Source organism: Muscardinus avellanarius (assembly GCF_963383645.1).
Source record: "Muscardinus avellanarius genome assembly, chromosome: 16".
NCBI lineage: Eukaryota > Metazoa > Chordata > Mammalia > Rodentia > Gliridae > Muscardinus > Muscardinus avellanarius.
Window position 1 is genome coordinate 38,279,890 of NC_137802.1, and position 12,094 is coordinate 38,291,983.

General features: G+C 45.7%; 1 protein-coding gene across 6 annotated transcripts in view; it reads right to left on the minus strand.

Annotated features, from left to right (window-relative positions):
* The window catches only part of MSI2 (musashi RNA binding protein 2), a gene marked incomplete at both ends in the record, with an annotated part of 397,735 nt that overhangs the window by 322,015 nt on the left and 63,626 nt on the right, over positions 1–12,094 (minus strand). The window lies entirely within an intron of this gene.

Genomic DNA, 12,094 nt, shown 5'->3' on the forward strand with positions numbered 1-12,094 from the left:
AAGGCAAGGTAGTCACATGTCAGGGGCCGGCATGCTAGTCCATGAAGGGCAAGACCACAAATATTTAGCTCTGAGTCCCCTCTGATCTCAGTCCCCACTACTCAGCTCCGCTTTGTACTCTGCTGCTTAATCAATGCATTACAACCATATAGTTCTCTCTCATATAAGATACTATAAATACACACACACACACACACACAGCCTCTAGAAGACACTGTAAGACAAATATAAAAATATCAACATACACCAGGCATGGTAGCACACACTTGTGATCCCAGCTACTCAGGAGACTAAGTCAAGAAGACTGCAAGTCTGAGGTCAGCCTAGGCAACTTAGTGAGAACTTGTGTCAAAATAAGATACAAAGCCAGGCTTGGTGTTATATACCAGTAATCCCAGTGCTTAGGAGGCTAAAACAGGAGGGTCACAGGTTTGCAGCCCACCTCAGCCATTTACAAAGGCCCTTGGCAACTTAGACCCTGTTTCAAATATAAAAAAATTAAAAGGCCTGGGTGTGTATCTCTGAGGTAGAATTCCCCTGGGTTCAGTCACCAGTTCTACAGACAGACAGACAGACAGACAGACAGACAGACAGACAGACAGACAGAGGCTGGTGTGGCTCTGGGATAGAGTACTCCTAGGTTCAACTTTTAGTAATGCACACATACACACACACACATACACACAGAATGTGCATCTCAAATATAAGATTCCATAAGATAAATATAAAAACAGATATACTGTTTTCTATCTTTAAGATGGACAATATAGGGAAAGATGAGTTGAAAACATCTCTGAGGGCTCTGGGCAGAACTGTGTAAGAACTCCTCATGGAAATGGCCACTGGTGTCCTGTGGGTTGCTGGGTCTCTGCAGAGGGGATGCTCACACCTGGAGTCAGGGCTGTCTGGTGTAGGAAGGGGAGTGACACGCTCCCTTCCATCAGAGACCTGGGGACCACAGGCGGGTGTGGGTCTAGGATTCTAGTGTCCCAATGCTACTAGCCAAGATGTCACCCAGTCATTACACTACCCACCTCATAGAAAAATGTAGTAATTCCTACTTGCTGACTTCTGAAGGAAACGGCAAGTAGGATGTGGGGAGGAAAGACAAGAACAAAGCCAAAATATATTCAAAGGAGAATCTCCTGGCACTGATGGGTTCCTGTGTAATGCAGAAGAGGAGCCATGAAATAAATATATGCAACTCTTGCATGGCAGCCAGCTGGTAGACAAAGACTATGCTTATTTTACATTAACTACCAAGAACAAAGGATAACTACAGGGCATTATTTTTAAAAATTCACTGGCCTGCGTCTCTTTGCTTTAATTGTCACTAAATTTGTAGTTTGTTGTCTCTTACCAGCCTTGGCCTGTCTCTCTTTCCAAACCATTCTGCTCCACTTGGTCCACTGGAAGAAACATGAGAACAAGATCTGGGGAGCATCTCTTTCTAAGGCACAGTCTCCAGCGGCCCTGCCAGACCCCGCTGACCCCTAGCACACCCACTGTGGGCGGCTGCCACAGGCAGCCCTCCAGGGAGCCGCAAGGCCTGCCACTTCTAATCACCAGCGGCCCACGTGGTGGGGGACCCTGATGGGTTGTTTCATTTCAGCCAGCACACCAATTATATCAGTACTCTGCCACTGTCAAAGAGTATGGAAAAAACAGGAATCAAACCCTCCCAAGTCAAGGGCACTTTTGACTTTCCAAACCTATCTTATTTTGGTTATTGAATTTCTAACTCAGAAGAAACTCAAGAGGCCACAGAGCAAAGGCGTAAGTCTCAGTGTGTGGGGATGGATGGCATCTCCCCATGCCTGGAGATCACAGTGGGTACGACAAATCCCCAAGCTACTTACTGCAGGGAAACCAAGGCACGGAGGAGCAAGGAACCGAGATGACCCACGGAGGCCTCACAGCCCAGCACACAGAGCGTTTGGGCAGGAAAGCCACACGGCATGCTGGAGACCAAGGGTAATTTGTCTTTCCCTTGATCTTCTTGGAGTATGTGCCAAACCTAGAGGGTAAATCTTTTTTCTCTTTATCATTTAAAAAAAAAATTTTTTAAAGGTACAAGCTACACCTTGGCTAATTACTTCAGGAAAAAGTTGGTCTGGCAAATGGAAAATCAGTCTATAAAGAAGCCAGAGTTGGGATAATGGGAGAGAAGAGCTCAAACAAAGAGATGGAATAAGTAATGCCAGAAAGTAACCTGCTAATCACAGGTAACGTTACAGACTTTTTATATGAGCTAGTCACATTTTTTAAGGTCTTTGGAAATCCTCAAATCCTCGTATCAACTCCTTGAGGGAGAAAATATTGCCATTTTTACAGATGTGGAAACTGAGGAACAGAGAGGTTAAATAACTTACCCAGGTCACACCACCCATAAATTGATAGAGCCAAGATTTCAGACTAACAGTCTGGCTCCTGGACCCAAACTGTTAAATACTACGCTAATAAGCCAGTGTCTCTCTCACTCTGAGTTTTTCCATTCTAAAGCTTTTTAACAGCATGAAATCCTTGTGCTTTCCCTTGTACTTGGTGTTAAAGCATTCTTATTCCACTTCTTTGAATAAAGGCAAAAGCTCTGAGAGGACCAACAAGAAGAAACATAAAACCACAATAAAATCAAAAATTTTAAAAGTCATATGTGGAAAGGAGACATAATAAATACAACAGTAACAAGATCAAGAAAACTGTAGTGACCCTTCTCCACAATGAACTCTAAGCTTCCTAGAAGCCCAAGTAAAAAGTATAACATGATCAATTTATATAAATATATATATATATATATATATATATATATATATAGTGTGTGTGTGTGTGTGTGTGTGTGTGTGTGTGTGTGCGCGCGCACGCGCACCCGTGCGTGCGGTACTAGGGTTCCTGGAAACCCTTCTACCTCTGGGCTACACTCCCAGACCTATTTTATATTTTTTATTTGGAAACAGGGTCTCTTAAACCAGCGCAGCTGGCTTTGAACCAGCGCAATCCTCCTGTCTCCACCTCCCAAGTGCGGGGATTACAAGCATGTGCCACCACGCCGGGCGCAAAATATTTTATTTATTAAAAAGAGCTTATCAGTTTCTCAGAGAAAGCCAAACATTTCCCATTAGTAAATGTATAGAAGTTTCTCACTTAGTATAAGAAAAGAACACAGTGACATGATAGACTAACAGCTCCACTGGTATTTTTAGTTTGTTTGTTTGTTTGTTTGTTTATGGTGGTACTGGGGTGTACCCAGGGGCTTTTCTACCTCCGGGCTATACTCCCAGACCTATTTTCTATTTTATTTAGAAACAAAGTCTCACTAAGTTGCTAAGAGCCTCACTAAGTGATCCTCCTGTCTCAGCCTCCCAAGCGCGGGGATTACAAGCATGCGCCACCATGCCGGGCTTAGTATTTTTTTTTTTAAATCAAGGCTGTCATATTAAAAACAACTCCAGAAAATGCAATTCTATAAAGACGGGGTGATATTTTCTGAGAGTGTGGCCTTCCATACTGCTTTACTGGTACAAAGTTAACAACAGACAAAATTATAAAACACTTGTTCTCTGTCACGGGCAGCTCCCTGGGTAGCTGGCAGGGCTTCAGTGCTCCTACACCGCCCAAGACACCAGTACACTGGTGCAGGTGAATACAAAGGACGGTTGTACAACACGCATCCTCCAGACCATGCAATGGGCTGCAGGAAACCCTGAGGCTCCCAGACACACCACTCCACAGTCTCTCTCAGAGTTTCAAGTCTTGCTCCAAGGTGGAAGGGCCACTGTCCAGCCACTCCAAGGTCAGACCCACTGTGGCTTACCCAGGACTGTCCAACTCCACTCACACAGGCCTCTTTCCTAACGTCTCAACTCAACTCCATTTACCCAGCTTTCACAGAAGCTACAGAAACCCAAGTGGCTACCCCTCAGCTGCCTCTTCCTCGGCTCAGAAGCTCAAGGCAGGAGTCTGCACGTGGCTGGGGGTCCATCAAGAAGCCATGTAGAAGGAGGTCTGAACAACAAGATCTGGGGCAGTTCAAAAAGTTTCATTATCGCTGGGCTCGGTGGCACACACCTGTAATCCCAGTGACTCCAGAAGCTGAGGCAGGAGAATATTAAATTCCAGGCCAGCCTGAGCAATTTTGTGGTTCAGTGGTAGAGAACCCCTGGATTCAATCCCCAGTACCCAGAAGAAAAAGAAAAAATGTTTCACTGTTTAGTTTGAACTGCTTTGGAACACCACAAAATGAACCTCTTTGGGCAAAGCAAGGAATTAAATTCAATCCCTCATTTTACCAAAAACAGAATTCAAAGTCTTGCTCAAGGTCACATGCACTGGAAACTTGAACTCCAGGGCAGTGCCCCAGCCAGTGCTTCTGCCCCACCACACTATGCTGCTCCCTAGAACAGAATGAAACCCTAGTGTTTTTTGGAAACTATCCACCCCTGAACACTCTCGGACCTGTAGATGAGAAGCACCTGAGAGACAAAAGCCCTAACAGGAGCTGAATCGTGCAGGTATCCTTTACCTGTTTAGAGGTTAGCAATTACTTCAGGCTTTCGGGGTGGAAGTCGGGAGGATAAGAGCCATCAATGAAGACAGACATGGGCTGTATTTCACATTTGCTGAACCCAGAGCCACAGTAAACAGCGGCAGGGCCTGGGTGCTCAGCCCCAGGCCCCCTCTGCATGTGCTGCCTTCTGTCCAGTTTGCTGACAGAAAGGACTTGGAAACCCCACCTTCCGCCCTCCCGAGTCATTATTCAACAACAAATATGAGCTATATTTAGAACTGTTTCCATGAAGGCGCCATAGGCAAAGGCCACCAACCTCTGAGATGCAGAAAGGTTAAATAAGGCTATCAGATCCAAAAAGAAAACTTTAATAGGCAAGTTCCATTTCATATTCATTGGTTCAGCACAGCTTCTAATTTTATAAATGGACCTTAAAATTAACAGGAGGACAGACAGTTTTTCCCAGGAGCCTCCGTGTCCGTTCTGCAGAATTACGTAACTCAGAAAAGGAGGGTTCTGATTTGATTATGCTTTCAACAGCCCGCTGGCTGAGACTGATTCGTTGTGCACATGGGCTCCTCACTGGGGACTCCTGAGCAGGGCAGGGAGAGGGAAACAAACCCTTCTTCACTAACTCCTGTCAATAAGGCTTTGAGAAAACCTCTTTAAGTTCTCGATGACACTTTCCCCCACCCCCCAGGAAAACCCCATGATGGGTTTCTGGCCCACCCAGATGGGTTTGGGTTTACCATGTTGTTTGCCCTTAATGGAAGTTTATACATGCCTCCCACACAGGGGTATTGTTAGAAGGAATCAAATAATTTACTGTGGAGCACTCTGAGTTTAAAGGACAGAACATGCTCTTGGGAATGCAAAATATTGCCATTTACCTTTACAAAAAAAAATATATTTGCTTGTCTTTTACAACCAAGCCAAAAGAAATATGGCTTTTTCCAAATGTAGTTGGAGGCGCTGAAAACCCCCTCTAATAATCCTATTTCTGCAAAATGTAGAGCTGTTTTGCAGAGAGAAATTCAAATAAGCCTGGAACGTGTTCTTGGGAGGCAAAGTAACCCACATGCCCAGTGTCCCGTGGGTATCTTACCACTAGGGCACCAGCCAGGGCCCAATCTCTGGGCATAAGCCAAACGAGGCCTCCCATACCCCTCAGCCTACAAGTGACCTGCTTTCTTAATTGCTCTCATGTATGGTATTCTTTATTATTATTTTTCATGGGGGGGGGCAAACCCCTATCTTCAATCTACACCCCATCCTTATTTTATTTTTTATTTTGAAACAGGGTCTCGCTAGGTTACTAAGAGTTTTGCTAAGTAGCTGAGGCTCTCCTCAAACCTGCAATCCTTCTGTCTCAGCTTCCCAAGTACTGGGAATACAGGTGTGTACCACCACACCCCGCTTCATATGTATTTCAATTAAAATAAATTTAAAGTCCTATCGGGGGTCCAACATTAATAATGAAGGAATCCCCTAGATAACGGGAATTCAGTCACATAATCTATCAAATCAATAGCCTCCCTCCCATCCCTCGCCCGCTCCAAAACCAAACAACAGAAATCCTGACCCAACACTCCATACTGAGGAGTGTCTTCTCCAGCAACAATCAAATAAATGAGGGTTTTGCTTTTATTTTTCCCCAAAACTATACAAGGATGTTCACTGAACTGGGAGTATAGCTCAATGGTAGAGAGGTTGCCTAGCATGCATGAGGTCCTAAGTTCAGTCCCCAGCACTGCAAAAAAAAAAAAAGGTTGTCCATTGTTGAACTGTTCATACAGGCAGAGCTGAGCCCCCAGCTGTGGACCACGAGGATGAGTTAAATTGGGTTACATCCACACTGTGGAGCATCCTGCTGCCCTGGAAATGCTGCTGCTGGCTGTGTAGACCAGGTGAGAACAGCACTGCCAGATGTGTAAGAAACCATTTTCTAAGTTTCTGGGTCTAATTTTATAATGAGATCTAAACATATAATATGATCTAGTTTTTTTTAATAGAGAAATATATACAAAGGCATGGCTGTATTTATATTGGAAATCCTAAGAGAGAAAGAAGTGGCTAACTGGGTAGATAGAATGGATGGATGGGTGGATGGAAAAGAGCCAATATCAGCATTTTAGAAGATTCTGCCATCAAGACGTACTTATATTACTTCTGAGCCCAGTGTATTTTGCTTTTAAAACATGAACCTTCTGAGAAAAACAGAAAAGTTTAAGAAAATAATATTTTTTAAAAAGCTGTGCCTCTGCCCACCTTCCCCTCTAGCACCACACCCTTGTACATTACTGACTTCTAAGGGCAGAGAAGAGGCATCTGACCCATTCCTGGAAAAGGCAGATCCCAGAGGGAGAGGGATAGAACTGACTTAATGGAACTTAGAGGCCTGGCACAGGCACACACAGGTCAAGGACACATGTCTCATCCAGAATAGAGATATGCCTGCACTACAGGTCACTCATACCCCACTGTACACACAAACTCAGACCTTCCCTGCCCAACCCACCAGCCAGTAGCCTCAGTGGCCTCGGGGAGTGGCCCCATTTTCACAAGACCCTAAAAGCAGTTGCTGCTGTAATATCAAAAAAGGGATAATTAATCCTCAGTTTTGTCTATACAAAGCTCAGAGAATAGGAACAAAGGCTGTGGCTCCCCATACCACATGGCACCTGATGCCACAGGACAGGCACGCATGGAACAGAACACTTCTGGTGTCAGCCTCTGAACCATAACTCAGTGGCCAGCCAGAAAGCTAACCAAGTTGAGTCTCCACAGTTGTGGGCCAACAGACAACCGGGGACCCACCATGCCCTCATTTCAGATACCTCTCTAGAGCAAGAGAAATGCACGGTGGAGGAGTGTCAGACTCCTGCAACATGCACCAGCTGTGTGACCCTCAGGCAAGTTGCCTCTCTGAGCTGTGGGCGTGTCATCGTTCAAGATAATCACAAAGACAACCATTGCTTCTATCGGATGGTCTGTTTCTATAAGTACTGAGTTCCATTTGGCACTCCATAAAACACTCAATAACCACTGGAAGTTTTTCTTTCTGCTTCCCACATCCAATCATTTTATCCGTTAACAAAAACGTTCTCAAATGAGCAGTACTATTCCAACTCTAGGTCAGTGAGAACATGCAAACGCTGCAGCGGAGCAGGGGAAGAGTCCTTCCAAATGATATGGCATCCTTCAGCTCACTTCAACCACCAGGTACAACACCCTTGTGCCTTCCCTCAGACAGCAGAGCTGGTGGTTCTTTTTTTCTTTTTTTCCTTTTTTCTTTCTTTTTTTTTTGTGTGTGTGGTGGTACTGGGGTTCCTGGAAACCCTTCTACCTCCGGGTTACACTCCCAGACCTATTTTTATATTTTTTTTATTTGGAAACAGGGTCTCTTAAGCCAGCCAGGCTGGCTTCAAACCAAGCTGGTGGCTTATACTCAGGTTTCCTGAATTCGAATCTCACCCTACCTCCCGGCCATGGGACCCTGGGCAAGTTACTTAAACAACAGGTGCCTCTATTTTCCCATCATCTATAAAACAGGAATAAAATGACTGCCTTTTTATAGGACTGTTGTGCATATTAAATAAGTGAAAATAAGTAATGTATTCAGAATGGAGCCTGAACACACAAGCACTTAATAAATAACGATAAATGTTAGTTATTACTACCCATGCATCCAACAAACTCTTACTAGGTATTTATTCTCACAGTGCCAGTTTATTCTCACTGTACTCTTTAAGACTCTAAGGAAACACACAAATATCGCTTAGGACACAGCCCAAGACCTTTACCATCTAGTGGGAAGAATCCAACTTCAACCAATAAATTCAGGCCCGTTATCCCTTATCTCAAGCCCCTGGACCAAACAGGCTGTGCTTAGAGATTTCTGATTCCAGACAAGAGGTGCATATATCATATGATACAGAACCTATCTCCTGCCCCTACTCCGGAGCCTGGAACAGCTCTTGTGACTAAACATATTGGAATTTCTTCAGCAAAACCCATGTAGATTCCATGTAGAGTCACTCTAAGTGGGATAAAAAACTACTACAAAGAGTCTCAGTTTGGGTGAGATTTTGCAGCCAAGTGAGTTACAAAAAAAATAATTTTTGTTTTTCAAAACTTTCTGGATATCAGAATTGGGATATGGTCCTATAGACAGGTACCTACCATATACTAACATGGTGGTAGAAAACTAAAAAACGCAGCAGCAAACAAACGAGAGTGAAAGGCAGGGCCTCTTCTCACACACAAAAAAACAAAAAACAACAACAACAACAAAAAAAACAGGAATAGAGTAGGCTGATGCTTGAAGAAGAAATCAGAACCTCATGAGCTCAGCAAGTAAACATTCCTGGTGGAGGGGCTGGCAGATGCAAAGTTTTGTGTGTGTGTGTGTGTGGGGGGGGGTAGGAGCCAGTTAAGAATGTTCTGGAACAACCACAGGTCAAAGAGTGCAACCTGAGCTGTGTGCACAGAAGCAGCAAGAGGAGAGGTGGCCACAGGAAGCCAGGGTCAGCGCCTCCACAGCACAGGAACCAGCCAGGCTGCAGGACTTCTGCTTGGGGCCTGAGCCACCACAGCCCTTGAGTGGTCAAGGGGAGTGGGCAAGGGGGCAGGAGTAGGATCAGACTCATATTTTCCTAAAACCCTGCTGGGCCTGGGAAACAGAGAGTAAGGGGAGGAGGGGCAAGAGGCACAGGTGGGAGATGGGCCCCATAGATGATGAAGATGATGATGTCAACTCAGGCAGGAGAGGGGCTAAAAATGAGGGACAGCCGCCAGCCTCGGTGAGGCACAAAGAAGTGACCTCGTATAGATGCTGAGGTGGCCCTCCATCACAGAAGACAGTCCACAGGCACAGCAGCCCCCTCTCTAGATAACACTGCCTGGTGTCCCCAGTAAGGAAGTGACTTATTTTAACAGCACCAGAACCTGATCTGCAGCAGTAAGTAACCTTGTTACTAGCCCTCCCAGGTCACCAGTGCATTGGCACAGTACACCATTCAGGTGCCAGGATCAGTCCTAGCTCTGCGACTCAGAGAAGCAAGTCTGAGAAGAAGTGTGGGTCAGAGAGGTAGGCGCAGCACCTGTCACACACCTTTTGGAGCCACGAGGACAAGAAGGTCTGGGAAAAGCTGAGGAGGAGGAGGAGGTCTAGAATGAAAGTGAGCTGGACTCCACAACCACAAGGAAGCTCTACAACCATCCATTTCTGAAATGGCTGGGGATGTAACTCAGTGGTAGAGCGCTTGCCTAGCATGTGCAAAGCCCTGGCTTTCATCTCTAGCACTACATTAAAAAATACCCACACACACAGCCAAACTGAAATAAAACACTATCCTCAAGCCAGGCAGAAGAGAAGTTTCAGGTAACAAGTTAGAGCCAGTGTCCATGAGCCAGGAGGAGTAGCCACTTAGGAGACTGTGGGAGCAGTTTCTGCCATCTTATCTACCACCCCTCCAAGAAAAGCCAAGAGCTAATAAAGCAGTTCAGACGAATGCAGAGCATACTACCAGAGGATAGAGGGAGCCACAACTGACCAGGGTGGCCCATGACCAGTGGGACCTCTTGGTGACTCACAGAGCCTATTCGCCACCGCTGCTACCAGGCCTCAGACTCCTCCCACAAAACCTCACAAGCCTTACAGACAGGGACTGCCTGTTCCTCCTCTTACCATCATCTAACAATATCCTGAACCTAACAGCTGCAAAATAATTGCCTGGTAAATTGAGCCATCGCCAAAAAGAAAAACACCTCACAAGAACCCGTGGGAAGAGTGCTCCTCACAGAGCAGAAACGAATGATAAGGAAATGATGAATGTATCCAAGAATTCAAAACCTAAGAGCCTTTCTCACCGGGGAGCACCCATGCCATAAACAGCCACTCCTGTCTACTGGAACAGTCTGCACGGACCCCCACAGGCAGACAGTTGTGTGTTCTGCCCCTTGTTCTGCCCACCCCAGTAACCAATAAGTTCTTCCCATCAAGGCCACTGGGTGGTGGTCTGAGCAACTGCCCATCATACCTGGCTGGGCAGCACAGCCCCCACCAATGCAAACACTGAGGCGCCTCTGGGAGCCCAAACCTGGCCCTGAGAGAAGTGGGGCGCCCATCACAAGGAGGGACACCCCTTGAAGGCAGCAGTGAAGGCCTCCACTGGCATGTGGAACTTGGGTCTCAGGGAGCCACCAAGTGTGCAGCTGCTCTCCACAAGTCCTTGGACATCAGCTGAACCCAGCCACACTTGGGAGCGGGAAAAACCCCAACTGCTTCTTAGACACAAGCTCCAGGGGGAAAGGGAAAGCTCGCAGTCAAAACTCTGAAGGAAGTCCCTTCCATGTTTTTCTTCTCCACTTTTCTGAAAGACTCAGAACTCTGTAGAATCAGTGCTTGGAGGACAGATGGGGAAACAGACTTACACTTGATATAAGGGGGTGGTGCCCAGGGAAGAATCTCAGGGTTCAGCTGATTCTTTTATTTTCTACCATCTTATTGCAGACATTTACAAACTTTCACAAGAGCAATTAAGACTAATATAATGAAGTTGGGTATGGTGGCACATGCTTGTAATCCCTGTCTCAGCATTTGGGAGGCTGAGACAGGAGGATGGTGGTTTTTGAAGACAGACTCAACTACTAAGTAGGTTCTTTGCAACTCAGTGAGATCCTGTTTCAAAATAAAGAATAAAAAATAGGGTTAGGGGTACAGCTCATAGGTTGAATGCCCCTGGGTTTCATCCCCAGTACTGCAAAAAAAAAAAAAAAGACTAATATGAGCCCCCCCATACCCATCACCAGTGCTGCTGGTTATCAGCCCAGGCCTGTCTGATTTTACCCTTCCATATCCCACACTGGATTATTCTAATGAGGTGATTTTCCCAACTAACAAACCAACACAAAGCACAATGTGCAAAACAGTCTCTGCTCAACACCAGGCATCCCTCACATTTTTACCTGGAAGCTTCTCCAAGATGTCAAACTAACCCAGAGACCTGCAACCAGCACAACTGAGTTTTCCAGCTTGGAGGGGAGCCACAGATCAGGGGCTGAGTGCTCCCAGAAGTTTGCGATGACAACAGGTACCTTTAGGGATAGAACCCAGTACCTGGTGCTTGCTAAGCAAGTGTCCTACCAATGAGCTATGTGCCCTACCCAACAAGGTCCTTTGGAAAAGAGGGCAAGCCCCAAACTTCCCCTAGGTAGCAAAGTCCCTGTGCTCACCACCTCATTCCAGTAGCCAAGCACAAAGCCAGCAGCCCACAGTGGGGCCGTGGGCTCAGCAAAGAGTGGTTTGTTGCTTATGTCTGATTAAAGGTTGATTTCTGTTTCCTTGGAGAGTTGTTATTTCTATGCTATTATTTCACCCCTAAAAATTTACAGTGTCTGAATACTTCTGCCCTGTTGGAATCGACCCACCCCCTCTTCTCTGAAGCCTGCAAATGGCTAGAAATAGTTTCCATTGTCATTGACTTAAATTTCCACTTTGATGATGAGAACAAATATTTTTCCTGCCCTTTCCTGAAACAGGAATAAATTTTTCCATTCAGGTTCCTCTAATCAGACTCTGATCAACTC